At 43.6% G+C, this 14,931-nt stretch overlaps 1 protein-coding gene across 7 annotated transcripts in view; it reads left to right on the forward strand.

The window, feature by feature from the left end:
• BACH2 (BACH transcriptional regulator 2) overlaps positions 1-14,931 on the forward strand; it is a 181,449-nt gene that overhangs the window by 31,232 nt on the left and 135,286 nt on the right. For 3 of the 7 annotated variants that reach the window (XM_031611258.2, XM_031611260.2, XM_090136001.1), the window contains exon 2: positions 7,234-7,320. The exons of 3 other annotated variants lie outside the window; for them this stretch is intronic. The gene's annotated coding sequence lies outside the window, so the exon portion shown is untranslated. One more of the 7 variants, XM_090136002.1, reaches the window with a different exon arrangement.

Here is a 14,931-nt window from a genome sequence, read left to right on the forward strand (position 1 = left end):
GTAAGAGAAAATTGTTGAAATTTTGAAGTGAAATATCAGGTTCATTCAACATTTTGCATCTGGTTGAACAGTGAGCATTAGACAGATCTGGAAACATAATGGTTTCTACTCTACACTGGGGGTACTCTGGTTTCTGCTAGGGTACAATGAATGTAATGAGGCAACAAAAAGTAAATTTCAAGAACTGAGATTTGTACCTAACAGCTGTGTTTCAGAAGCTCTTGATTATGAGTAAATGCACGTCTTCTCATACAGCTAATAACATCCAAACACTTTTTCTTGAAGAAACTGATAACTGGGAACTTGGAAATCAGACCCTGCAGTCTTAACAGATGCCTTCAAGGAAAAAGAGATGCAACTGGAGCCAGTGACTGAAGGACTCAATGCAGGCAGAAGGTGGTGCTTGGAAAAAGTGAGGATCAGGCATGGATGTCCTTGCAGAATAGTAAGAAACAAAGTGTGTGTTTAATGCACAAAGGATTATTGCCTGTGCAGGAATGGCTGATTTCAGTGCTGACCGAAAGAGAAGTGTAGTGCATACGCACAAGTAAATGCTTAAAAACAACAAATATGTAAGTACTATTTGACTGTACTGTGAACAAAATATCCTGTCACCTTCCAATTCCTAGTTAAATCTCCAAAACCTCATTTTATGATTGCAGAGACTATGTAGAAGAAGAACAGAGACGACATTCAGTGACGAAGTTGCTTCAGCTTGCTCCACCAGCGTGTGGATGTCCTTGGCTAAGGCAGCCGTCCTCCCTTCACACACCCACACATCTTGCAGTCAGGGACAGCCACGTCCACCCACCCTTTGCAATATTTTGGACTTTCCAGACTTCTACAAGAGTCCTTGGAAGACTTCAACTGTCTGCACTGAGCTTCACCCACAAGGGCAGTTTCAATGAAACATGCATAGCCCTGTTTCCAAGAAAATGCACTTTTATTGAGGATCATTTTCTTTTTTTCTTAATGATGGCTTTTCCTTTAAGAATAATAATAATAATTACAAAGCAGCCCCTGTATCATAACTACAAGGTGAAGCTTGGTTTTTCAAGACAGGGATTTGAAGTCTCCTTATGTAGTGCAGGGAAGGTAGTGATTGAATGCTCTGTGAGCTGAAGTGAAAGCTGACTTTTTTCTTTATTTCTTCTTCCTTTTTTTTTAATCCAAACAAAAATCTTCAAAATTTTGTTCTCTCGTTTCCCTGGATCAGTGTGGAACTGGATGGAACCACAGATAAGTTCCCGCCCAAAATAATCGATTATTCTTAAATAGCACAAGAATACAGTTAATAAAATGGGCTCTGTTTTGAGGATTTCTTGCATCATGCCGACAGACTTGTCAAATTTATTTTCTGGAAAACTGAGCAGGATTGAGAGCAGGATTATATGTCTGCATAAAAGCTGTGACTATTCGCCTTCCATTAGGCTTTTAATCTTTCACAGGCAAAGCTGGGCTGCCTGCTGAAGCATTGCCAGTTGGTAGCTGTCAGGGAGCTTTCACCATGGACAAATGCGTCCACACCAGTTTTTCCACCTTACTTTAAAACATCTGGTATATATCAGGGTCCTACACACCCTTTTTGACTCCAGGAGCTGTGAAGTGAAAAAGCAACTTGTATGCTTGTCTGATCAGCTCCCACATTCTCATATGGTGTCTGTATAATCAGATGCATCAAATAATACTTTGATTTACTCCTACAGCTTGAAAAATATGTACAGTCAATTTTAGATTAATTGCTTAAATCCTGCGGAGAGGGAGAGCGAGCTTAGGGACGGGTGTGAGAGTTATACCAATGGTTGTATTGTCTGTTCCATGCAAGACAAAGGCAGAGTTCAAGCCACAGATGCCGCTAAGGACCTTTGCTGTGTTTGTGCAAGAATCAGTGTTTTCCTTAACATGAGCAATCCCATACAAAGATGCACACCAGACGATTGCATAGAATTGGCAATGTGAGTACACGCCTAAAAAAATAGACAATGGTATGGGAGCATTTGTTTCCTAGAGGAGCTAAAAGCTTCTTTTGGAGGGGAAGGATGCATTTGTAGAGATAGGCTCATTTTAAATCTCTGAGTACTCAGTGCTACTACTTACAATGGGGGAATTTTCTTTCTGGTAACTTTTTTGGAGACCTGATGTGTGCGAAATAAATGCTGGATGGTGAGAGTTCATGGTGATTTCTGTGGGGTATTACCAGCAGCCAGCCCCATGTCCCTGCTGATTCAGTATTCACTTTCTTAAATTTGAGTCTCCCACAGGTGAGCTTTGGAAGGGTTAGGAGTAGTGGCATCGTTGCAACTTCTTTTTTGTCTTCAATTCCCCAACCTTAAGGTGGGCGGTTTGTCTCTCTCCCCTCGGTCGGCATTTCTGCCATACCATTTCAAGACACAAAACACATCATCATTCTGCTTAGCCCAGCAGCAACTCCAAACTTGTGCTGGTTTAATTAAAAAACAGAGCAGCAGCAGAGCAGGGTTGGGGCGGGAGTGCTTGGAGGTGTGGAGTGCTCAGGGCAGAAAGCTCAGCCTGCCTCCCCCCTCCTGCCACAAGAGATCCCTATGGGAATAGGGAGTGGCATTGAGGTCTGCCATGCGCCTCTGGGAGCTGCATGGTGCCTGAAACACCCTGGTTATAGGGAGTTGTCCCAACTTTGAAGGGCTTTGTTTCCCAGTATTCTGGCAAGCTCCTTTTCCATCCTAAACATTTTGCCAGAGTGGATAGGTGACAAAGTTGTGAATTTCTCTTCCATGTCATGCACTCATAGAATTTAAAATCCTCATTCTGCCTTTCATCTTGTGAACTGTTTTCTGCAGATATTTCCTAACTTCTCCCATGACGTTTTAGCCTGTTTCTTCAGAAGATTGTACGGGCTGAAAGAGACTATTGTTTCTGCAAGAGTGCAAGCATGTGCACATTTGCTGATCTGGTTGGTACAGGATTTTGAGAGTGGGTGTTTGACTGAGGAGCAGGATTTGGACGTGTGTGCATACGAATTCTTGCTTGCAGCATGCTCTCTTATTTCATAAATAAGATCACATTTCACTTTCTAGGTTCCTCACTTGTGTTGCTCCAAAAGCTGAACTTCGATATCATGAGACGTAAACAAGGAAATGGCATACAGTGAGATTACAGAAACTTCACTTAGCAGAGATTTGCAGACTGTTTTGTTTTTCAGCTCTGTTCCTGGATAGGTATCAACTACCACTTGTGTGGAGACTGAGCACAATTACTGTTCACAAATATCACAGGTTTGAAATGAATACTTTCTGCTTCCTTTCTTGTTCCAGTGTCTGGGTTTTCAGTTTTGAAGCACAGACTAACACATACTTCTCAGCATGGCATTTAGCAGGTAGGCTTTGGCAGTGGAGCTGTGCTTGCCAGCTCTTGAGACACCGCAACCCAAGCATTGCATTTGGAACAAACTCTTATTGCATGGTGTAAACTACTTTGCAAAATGTTTTTCAGTTGAGTGGTATCACTGGGAAACAAAGAAACCGCTGGGGGTTGTTTTTGTTTCACACCCTGGATCTTGTCAGATGCAACCTTGCCCCAGATTTGTTTCCACTTTTGGGAACGTTACCTAGAGGATGGCACTGGGATAACTCCAGCTTCCTTGTCTGTCCTGGTGACACACATTTCTGCCAGCCATGAAGTGACATCTATGGGCATGGAGTGAGAGCTGGTCTGCAGCCGTCTGACGATATACCCCATCCCTTAGGGAGACAGATTTTTCACACGAGCAGATAGTAATAGGACAAAGGGAAATCATTTTAAACTCAGAGAGGTTTAGATTAGATGTTGGAGGAAATTCCTTACTCAGAGGGTGGTATAGGCTGCCCAGAGAAGCTGTGGATGCCTCATCCCTGGAGGCACTCAAGGCCAGGCTGGATGGGGCCCTCGGCAGCCTCAGCTGGGGGATGGCAGCCCTGCCCATGGCAAAGGGATTGGAACTGGATGGGCTTTAAAGTCCCTTACAATTCAAGCCATTCTATGATAATTCTGTGATTCCCATTTTCGTATGGTTTCCCTGCTTCCTCAGGAGCAGTTGCTCTTGGGAAATGACTCCTTGGCAGTAGAGGATGGAGGCTGGGACTTGTTGGTAATATAAGAGTTGGTGAGGATTGATCTTGTGGTTTGTTGATGGATTTTGTTCCACTGAAAAACTTTTTGATGGATGGATGCTCAGGAATTACTGGGTGTTGACAAAAGCAGTTGACAACAGCCAGTTCTATACAAGTATGGGGAAGAGCTTCTAGCCTCACCCAGTGCCACTTGTGGTTTTAGCAATTCTGGACCGATCTGCATTTCAGCTGTCCACTAAGGGCTTTTTCAGTGCTTCTGTGCGGTAATAGCCTGCTCTTCTGCCTGGCTGCACAGACCACCTTACTCCTTGCCCAGGTTATGTTGCACCTTCTTTGCAGAAGCTCAAGGGCACAATGCAGAGCATGGGAGCTGCCTTTTCCTATCTGACATTCCTTTTGTTTGGGAGTGAGTGAGCCCTTGCTACTGCAGCCAGGAACGTCTCAGGCACAGTTTTGCTGTCAGTTTCTGTTCTGCACTCCTGAGGATTGCATGTAGGGCAGGTTAGAGGGCTCCTAGCATTGCAGCTCCCTATTTACAGTCGGCAAGTTTATTAGAGCCCTAAATTATTTACCTTATAGAATTCAAGCCCTGAATTATTTACCTTTAAGAACAGTCTTTCTGCGTCACGCACTGGGTTGACCATAAAGCTGCGCTCTGCTATGGGTTGTGAGTGTCTAAGCTTAATATTGAGGGTCATTCCAACATTTTACTACTAATTTTATTTTCATACACAATGAGGCGAAAATATTACAAATGAGGTCACAGTGTGAATCATCAAGATGTAAAAATGATTTGTGCCGTCCTGCTCCAAGCCTGGGAATTGCACGGGCAGTTCATGGATCTGTGGTTGTGCTGCTCTTTCAGCAAGAGCCTGCTGAGTTCCCAGTGTCATGCTCTCCTCCTGCTGCTCCGTGCTTGGCCCTAGGATTTATTTATTGCACACCACTCAAGCCCTACTAAAAAAGTTTTTAATTTCCTCACCAACTTTTCCGTTCATCGCTGTCACGCTTGAGAGTTTGATAAATGGTTTGGGAAGCGCTACCACTTTTTTACAGGAAGAGAGCTAAAATTAAGGACAAAGGATCGTGAGGATATCACAGCCTTGCCATGGAGATGTCTCAGTATCACATAATATTTCATGTAATGGAAATGCAGCTCCTTTTTGCATTTGCTGTGAGCAGTCATGCGTTTTGCTTGAGACAAGCCAGGGTTTCAGGATAGATAAGAACTTGCCATTAGCGACTGCTTGGGAAAAGCTGGACTGAGAGACTTGCATGCCCTACCCTGTGGCAGCCCTCCAGGGCTCAGCTGGCCTGCTCCAATGGCTGTAGAAATAGTGGGGAGCCACATCGTGTCTGCACCTTCGTTGCCAGCAAATGTCAGTGCTTTCCTGTGCTTTCCTCCTGTGGCACTGGCGTGCAGCTCAAGTTTGTCCAGTGCATTGAGTGTGGCAGGGGATGCATGAGGGGAAGTGCAGATGCTGCCTGCAGTGCTTCTTCCAGCACATCCCCTTGTCAGTGTTCTTTCTTACAGCCTACCTTTGCTACATCGAATTAAAAATATAGGAAGTAAATAAAAATGGTAAATGGTGTCAACTGGCATTGTGTCAACTTCAAAAAGGTTCACAGCCACTGCATGACCTGCAGCCCTTTGTGCAGCTCGTCACTTTCTCCCCATCTGACCTCTGATTTCCCATTCATGAGCAGTGAAGTTTCTATCTCTAGTGTATTTTCTGCTCTCCCCCTTGGCCCAGCTCTTGGTTGCACTGCATCCAGTGTTGGTGGCTCCATGCTGCTGGGGCTGCGGTATGGAGGTTGCCTGGCACAGGCATGGGGTTAGACCAGTCCTTGCTCAGGAAGCTGCAAATCTTTTCACACTTGCTCAGTAAAGAATTTTTTTTTTTTTTTTTTTTTTTTTTTCATGAAAGCTTGCAAATTGAGCAGATTCAGGCAGGTTTTTGTCATGGACAGCAAGGTTCATTTTCCACAGAAAAGTCAGTTCTTCTCAGTGCAAGTCCCAGGTTGAAAATCTCTGGGTTGCCAGAACGTGTTGAGCTTTTCCAGGCACTTTGTTCTTTATGGAATGAGTCAGTCAGAGTGTTGTGACCAAAACCTTGCAACAAAGCTCTCTCTGGCAGACACTCATGTTGGCCATGGACAGAGTGTGCTGAACAACTGAGCACCGGTATGGCAGGAAGGGTGTCACAGCCATATCTCCCTGTGCTGTGAGACTGCATGTACTTTGTCCATGTGGAGGTGAGCAAGGGGTCATGTGCAGGTGGCTGCGCAGGAGTTGCATCTTCTGGTGTGAATGTTTTTGTTTTGTTTGCTTTCAGAGAAAGCAATGAAATATTGACGTTAATGGCATTTCCAGGACTGAACATCCAGTCCTATTTTTTCTTCACTTATAATGTGTCTTCAGGCAACTCAGAGAGGCTAGTGGGTTTTTTATGAAGCTGTATCTTCAGTTGGGTTTCTACCATACTAGCTTTTTTCTTCCTTGTTTAAGTGTGGAAGTTTCTTATATGAAGTGTCCATTACGGTTCATCAGAAGAGTTTGACACTGAAGTGTGAAACAAATAACGTGTGAAGTGGGGACTGAGCACAGGCACAAAAAGACCCTTTTGAGAATTTTAAGTGAAATCACCACCTAAATAATGTTGTATGAGCCAAGTTCAGGGAAACTGTACGATTAAGTAATTTACTGTTGATGTAATTTTACAAGTGTTATTTTTACATTGCTACTATGGTTATTAGTGGCGTGTATTTACCAATGAAACTGAAAGAAGCATAAAAGAGGCTCCCTCTTCCCTTGTGTGCCTGCTTTTGGTAACACTGAGTGCCTGCTGGGCTTTGGTCCCTGTGCTGCCGTCCCTGGGGGGTGGATGCAGGACTTGGGCTCAGGGAGGTGAGTTCTCTTGCACAGCTCTGCAAGCGAGGTGCTGTCCCTGTTAGACTGCTGTCTCCTCTGATTGATCAATAAGAAATTTTGCCAGAAGCACTTTTTCTTGTTTAATATTTTCGTGACACTTAGTAGGAAAAAAAAAAAGTCTAAAATATCAGCTGGGAATTCTACCTGCTGTAATACAAATAATAGATAATCTCATCCAGTTAATAAGTTTTCTCTTTTGTGTTGGTTTTCACACAGAGCGATGAGGCAAGAGAGAAGTTTTTAAAAACAGAAAAATGTGATTGCAGAAACATCATTTTTGGCAGGAGGACTCGGTGGATTCAGGTAATAATGTGACACTGCTCTTTTATTATGCTTTAAAAACTGGCTAGATTTCAGGTTGACAGTGGCCCTTTGACAGGAGCTGAGTGGCAGGGGGAGATGACAAGGTATAACAAGAGCTGGTGGCTGGCTGCTAAATTAATTCAGACCCAGCAAGAGAGTGTAAGTGTTCTGGCAGCGAGGGTAGTTTCTGAATGGGACACTGTTGCTGGGGCTGAGACATTTTTCGTTATCTCAGGCTGTTAAAACTGAAGTTGTTCTTTTGCGTGCGTGCGTGTCTTGTTGTCATTCTTATGCTAAGAGTCAGGCTGTAATTCAGCCTCTTAGAAGTTCATTAATGTAGGAAGAAAACTCCAGGCCTGGGGAAGAAGGTCAAATGATTAGCTGTCCCTTCAGACTATGAAATGCTGTATCTGTGACTATTTCCCTTGAATTCCCCATTTTAAAAGATTTCTGGCTCAGAACAGATTGTTATCTGCTAAAATACCTGTACCTGTATCTTTGCTGTAGCAGACTAACACTGGGTGTTTTGTATGAATGAAGACAATTTCTTCTTGCAGAATGGTAGCAATTGTAATGTGCATTATTTAAATATACTACCAGTATGTTGGTAAAGTTACCTTAAAATATCATCTTTAATATATTCAGACCCTACTTGTTAAGAAATGTGAGTTGTTAGCTAAAATGCATCTCTTATGTTTTTAATCATTCTAATGGTTTTCCCAACTGAGAGGCAGAGATGGCTGGAGGGGGGACATTTGGAGTGCTAATTGCAGTGCAGTTCATAAGTGGAGCCATATCCTGCCCTTACTTTTCTTAGGCAGTCCTGGTGAAGCCATCAGGCTTTTCTGGAACATAAGGGTTTTCCCCATGTCTATTTGATTTCAGGCTTTTTCACACACTTATTTCTTACATGCATGAGGAAGTAGAAAAGCATGTATCCCTGTCAATGTAGACTTTTGGTTTTCAGCACAAATTTTTTGAGGAGCAGATTGGCAGAGCTGGTTGCCTTAAACTGAGCTGTTTTTAACTGGAGATTCCTTTGCATTTTCTTTGTTAGATGCTAGGCGGAAAAAAAAATATGCAATTGCAGCTTTGCATTTCTGTATTCATGCCCAAGAAGGACATTTAAATAGTGTGTGAATGGGTGTGGATTTAGTATTTCCTCCAGCCAGCTTCTTTTTAATGTTAAATTGCATCCTCTGGAAAGATAGTTGCTGTATCAACATCAGCATAATGACATTTTATTAAAAAATCAATATCCAGCCATAGGAATGTGTCTTGGTGTAAACAGTTGTGTGCTTATGGCTGTGATGTGTATATGTTTGCAAATGTAATGGACTTGGTAACTTGGATAAACACTGTATGTGTGACTCATTGTGGAGTATGAACTTATTTAAAGCAGCAAGTGTGGGATTTGTTGAATATTGTGTTGCTTGCATCCCTGCATACTTACATTAGGTCGTGATTAATCTCAAATTGGCCAACAACCTGGGAGGAGAATTACTGCTGATCTCCCATAGGTGACTCCAGAAATAAACATAAGGATGGAAGTGCTTTAAAAAACATAAATAGTAGTTAGAATTCATAGAATCATAAAGTAAACATATGGTACACGGTCCTCTAAAATTTAATGCTTGAAAGTTTTTTTTATAGTTTCAGAAAAGGTTTGTTTAGCTATCACAAGGAAAGTAAATATTTTCATTCCTTTTTTTTCAGTTCTTTCTCATTCCATTCCTCTTTCTTCTTTACTTTTTTTTAGTTTTGAGCTGGGGCACCAAAACCAGGCGTACTTAGAAAGCTCCATTTGGGGTAGTTTGCTAATTATTCTTCTCATGGTGGAGTCTCATGGTGTTTGTGCAGTGTCAGGACAGAGTTGGTTCTACAACAGCCGCAGGGCAATGTCCATTTTGTAGCACAACACATTAAGACTCGACGCTGGGCAATGCGATCCCAGCATGAGCTCTAGGTGCACAGAGGGCTGCATGCTGTGGCATCCCCAATTTTTGGACATGCTTTGAGGGTGACATTTCAAGTGCCAGTAGCAGGGTGGTGTGTTGGGAGGAGAGGCCAATGCTGTGAGGAGTGAAGGAGGAGGATAGGGAGCAGGGGGCTGGGCAGGGAGGGCAGCAGGAGAGGGGGTGCCGGGAGGAACATGCAGCTCTGGGGGGAAATGCTATGTGCTTTGCAGTTGCCTGTGTGGATAGAAACCAGATGGTGTGCTGGAACACCCGCTCACTCGGGTGACGGTGGAGCCAAACATATGGTTAATGGTTAGGAGGAATAGCTCACAGAGCCAGAGCTTTGCTGACTGCCTCACATTACAGATTGCTACAGTGTGTCATTACATTGCCAAACTAAGTGCTTAATACCCAGTGCGGGGCTGGGCACACATGGGTAGAGATGACTTTCCACGCAGAGCTGGCGCAGCCGGGAGGCTGACATCACGCGTGACTCCACGCGTCCCCCACCACATCCTCCAGACCCCACTCACCGTGGAAGTGCCATAAATCTGGGGTTTTACAAGCCCCAAACCTACAGCAGGCAGCTTTCCTGTTCTGCGTGCGTGCCTTTAATCCAGTTATTTCCAGCGGCGTACGGTTGGGTTTTGCTTTTCTCCCCACAGCGTCCAAGTTCACCTCGTCTGTGGCCCTGCGCTTACATGCCCGGCATTTGAAGTTCCTGCGCCGGGAGCTTTGGGCAACACCAGGCCCATGTTATCTAAGGAACTGCTGAGCTCATTCATCTCCTTTTCACGGCCCGCTTCCTTTTATTTTTAGCCAAATCCGTCAGGCCTGACAGGCGGGTAATTTGAGCCAGAGAAAGGGCAAAGCTCCAGGTCCTTTCCACAAAGCAATTCTTCTCCTCCCTCCTGGGAAGGCTCCAAACTCGGCCTGCTCCAGGCAGATGGATTTGTTGAGTCATGTGAGATCATTTACACAAAAACACAGTGAGGCGGTGAAGAAAAAAAAAAAAAGGAAAGAAAAAGAAAACGGAGGGGGAAGGGGTGGGGGAGCGTGTGCTGCTGTTGGTTGGGCTGCAAGGGTAGGAAATGTGCTGCGCGGCAGCGAGACGGAGGAATGCAGCGGATTCATTCTTGTATAAGGTAATGTCTAGTTTACAGTGCAGGGTGGAGCCAGCGTGGAGAAATCACTCGAAAACAGATTACTCATTTAAAACTAAAATTTCTCCTTGAAATAGAACAACCGAGACCCAAAACAACCAGCAAGCTGTGCATGCACACAACAAAGGGCATGCTGTTGACAGCGCTGGTTTCTAGGAGCGAGGAGCTCCTAGCCAGGGCTGCTGGAAATCTGCTCGCCCCAGTACTGCAGGAATAGCTTTGCCAGGGCCAGCGAGTCCCATAACAGCACTGTTGTGTGCCCAGCGGGGATGGTTTGGGGTGCTGGGAAGGAACAATGTAGTCCTATGATGAGCAGGCTGCTGGCCACTGTGGGGCCACAGTGGGGCCAGGCTTTCCTTGTGGCACAGTCTGCACCACAGTGGGGAGAGAATTGCATTCGGGCATGGGGATTGAAGGCTGATTGTGTTACCATTTGCAACCTGAACTAACCCTGACGTGTTTTGGATTGTTTTGTTTATTTGAGTGGGTGTAAGAGAGAACATCCAGCTTGGGGTTGTTTAGATCTTTGTGCATCCCTGAGAGAATTAGGTTGGGTTAATTTTGCCATTTTGTAATGATATGCATTCAAACCTTAAATAGACATGGACGGTATTTAAATATTCTTAATACGATTTCCAGTTGCTCTAGATTTTTTAACATGGCAATATCGAATGTCAGTGTGTCATCCTGAGAGAGGGAGCAGAAACTGCAATTGGAAATTAGTGGAGCGCATACACAATAAACCAAGTTCAATGCAAAGTATTTTCTTTAATTCTTCGCTGCACTTAAGGAACTCATGTATGTGCAAATGCAGGTTTGTATTTTAACTTGACTCTCACTCGCAGAAAACAGCATCTTCTGCAGGCTCCACAGGGCAATGTCCAGTCAAAGTTCTGTCATTTTGGGAGGGGAGTGTTTGCTTGCAGCCTGCCCCACTCTGCTTGGCCTTGTCTTCCTTTTTTCTTCTCCCGCTTCTTTTTTTTTTTTATGCTTTCATCTGAAATGCCACTGGATTTCACGGCTTGTTCACCGCGCTGCGCTGTGCTATTGAGCATGTTTGGCATGGAGAGAGACCTTCTCAGCTAGACCAGCTTTCTGCTTAAGAGTTTTCTCACTTGGAGGAAAGCCTTTGTCTCCCATCTCTTTATCAGCCTCCCTCATTAATTGTGGAGAAGGAGCACTTGGCAGCACCCCGAGTCCCGGCTGGGTCCCACATTGGCCGCTGCACAAACTCACAGCAGGTCCTTGCCCGTCAGCTCACAGCTGAGGTCTGGAGTGAGAAGCAGCAAGGGATGAGAGTGTAAAGAAGATGTATGTGGCCAAACTGGAGACCAGGACTGTGTGTTAAAGGGTGACCATGTAACTAAAAATCACTGTAGGTTGCACTTAGATTCTCCAAGAAGTTACAGAGAAGAACAGTGTTGCTATTTATTCTTTTTGCACAGTTATTGTAATGTTCTTTCCCCCCACATCCCCAAATACTTCATTATCCTGCATTTTCTCTTGCTGTGAGCAACATTTCTAATAGTTTACACAGAGCTGCAATTCATGTTAAAATCTCACTTTATAAAGCCAACCTCCCATCATTGACTGTGGGATTTCCAACAGAAAAGAAGTGTGTGAGGAGCCAAAGTTTTTTTTTTAAGACTTTGTCTGAGTGGACAACTTCTGTGTAAGTCCTTTATTAACTTTTCAGGTCCATAGCTTCATCGCTGTTTATTGCACTTGGAAGACTTGTAATTTTACTTAATACCCTACACCCTAATATCTCCTTTCTCTCCTCTTAAGTTGCCACATTCATTGTTTTCCACTTCTTTATATCAGACATCCAGCCAGACTAGACAGGTTTTGGGAACTGTTTGTGACCTGACTATCAGGAAAATCAGCCTTACTCTTCCTTCTCTCTCTTTCACAGCTGCTCAACTTCCCCTCCTTCGTCTAAAAATTGTGTTGTCTGTAAGATGCTATCAACCTCATGCTTCTTTTATCTCACTTCTCATATCACTTCCATTCTTCTGGCCATACTACCTCTTCCTGTATCTCACGATTAGACCAGGAATTTCTTTGTTGCTGGCACCTTCCCTTACTGTACATACCGTGGCGCTGCCTCCTTTGGGATCCAAGGAAGTGCTTATGTGTTATGTCTTGCACTTGGCTTCAGTTTCCACAGTATACACCAGGTAGAGGGTATCTTCTTGAGTAATGATTCTTTCATTGCAATCAGCTGCTCTCTTCTCAGCGCTGAGCTCACAGCGCTAGCATTTGAGAAGGGAAATTCCTTGGCAGATGTGTGTTGAGTCTTAAAGGTGTTGTGGTATCTCCATATACTGTTCTAGACCTGCACTGCTGGCCTCCCATCTGAACCATTTGCATTAGATTGTCTCTTCGTTAGCTCATGTTATTTCCACACTGGGATTCTACATTATTTCCCAAGAAGAGTTGAATACAGAATGCCTCCAGAGCTGAGAGCTATAACTACTCAATTTTCCCTAAGAGACGGACTTGTTCCCCATTTCCAGAGCTGGAATATAGCTGCGATGAGCAGTGATTGTCACCATGGCCATCCAGGTCAGAAGCAGAGCAGGAGATCCTTGGTGCCTCGTAACCCAGAGCAGCAGAATTGTGGGTTCTGCTCTGAGGTTTGACCTAGTTGCTCATAATAAAGAGATGCGACTCATAGCTGGTTCCTGGAATTCACACCACTGAGGCACACCAAAGCACTTGCTGTTATTTCAGCAGGAAAAGCAGTTTTTCTTTCCTTCAGGCTTGAAAGATCTTCATTTCCTTCCAAAGATCTTATTCTGTGCCGTAATTGTACAGCCTTCCCCAATCTGAAGTTGTGCCAAGGAGAGTCTTGCAAGCAAGGTAACCCTGTACTTTGAGCTCCAATTATACCCTAAGGAAGGATCAAATAGCAATTCCCTCCCGCAGAAAACTTGAGCAAACTTTAAATCCGCTGCAGAGGGATCAGTGGACTGAGAGCTGATTTTCTAAGAAGAGTGGGGCAGTGACCTCCTTATATCTCAAAGTATTCGTTTATGGCATTTACAAACATGCATTTATCTTACATAAATCTCTAGACTGACATGTTTTCCCTACAGAAAGTCATGGAGACATTGGTGTAGTGGTGGCAATTTCCTCTACTTAATGCATGCATCTATAGGGCAGCCCAGAGATGAAGCGAGGTTTGTTCTAAACATTTATTAATCTAAATTTACACAGAGATTTGTAAGGCATTAAATGTACATAGATTTTTCTCATCCACCAGTGAACTGGTGCAATGCAGAAGTGCAAGACTGTTCATAATGTATTCTGAAACTTAGCTTTTTCTAGTTGTGGCCAAATCCCATTAGCTGTGATTTCCCTGCTTCCTCTTCCTCCTGTTGAGCCTTCTGGATGGTGGCTTCTCTGAACAGCTTGCTTGGAGAATCTGCTCTGAAAATCTCCCAGCCTGTTCACTGTTCTCAAAGCAAGCAAAACTTGGGGAGCAGCTTATCACCTGCTCATCAGCAAGCTTCAACAAGCTTCTGCTACAAAGCCTCTGTCGGGCATAGGCCAACCAAGCTTAAATTTCTTTCCTTTCCATTCAGTTGAACACAGCAGAAGTAAAAGTCTTTTCAGAGATTAAACTTTGCCTGATGGTTTAATGATATATCATTCCTAACAGACAGCACAGGATGTGTAAAATTGACTTCTTTATTCCCTCCTAGCATCCTCAGAGATACTTAAGAATTGCTTAGGGGTTTCTGGCAACGGTGTGTCAGCACCCTCTGATATTGCTGCTGTAGTAGCAGCTTTTTCAAGTCAATGTTAAAAAAACTAAGTTGTTTTAGGACTCTGTTCATCCCATTAGCTTTTATTTTTAATGTACAGTTCCTGTAGCATTTCTAACTTCAAACACAATCTTTTTTTTTTTTTTTTTTTTACTTTGATCCTGTTATAAATTAAAGTGACGTCAGTAAATGCTGCTCCTGATCATACACTGTAAAAAGGTCCCTTTTTACCTAAGTTGCAGGCCCCTTGCTTGTTCACAGCCTTTGTATAATTAATGGGAACATGCTATTATTCCCTAATACATTTATTCATGTATGATAGATATGTGTGGGCCATATTTGGCAGTGGATGCATCACTGCTTTTGAGGCGTTTTGGTGGCTAAATAGCTGGTGTTATATCCTCTGGTTACTCATTTTGATGTTTTTCCTGTGTCCATACTGAAGCATGTGTGTTACACAAATATTTTTAGTCACAGCCTTGTCAGATTGGTTTAAGAAATAGAAATGTCCTCATTTTTCAGAGATGTTTATCTGTAAGTGAGTGGAATTATATTAATGTTTTTTCTCAGTTGATCAAATTCTAAGTGCTAAGATGAAAGGCCCTCTATTATGTTAGTACTCCTCTTGCAAAAGCAGGGCTGTTTGCCTGAGCAGGGCGATTTATCTTCTGTATCCGCTTCTCTAATTACAGCATGAAAAGACCCTAAAGAATCCTG

Source organism: Phasianus colchicus, chromosome 2 (genome assembly GCF_987193195.1).
Source record: "Phasianus colchicus chromosome 2, bPhaCol1.hap1.1, whole genome shotgun sequence".
NCBI classification, from domain to species: Eukaryota; Metazoa; Chordata; class Aves; order Galliformes; family Phasianidae; genus Phasianus; species Phasianus colchicus.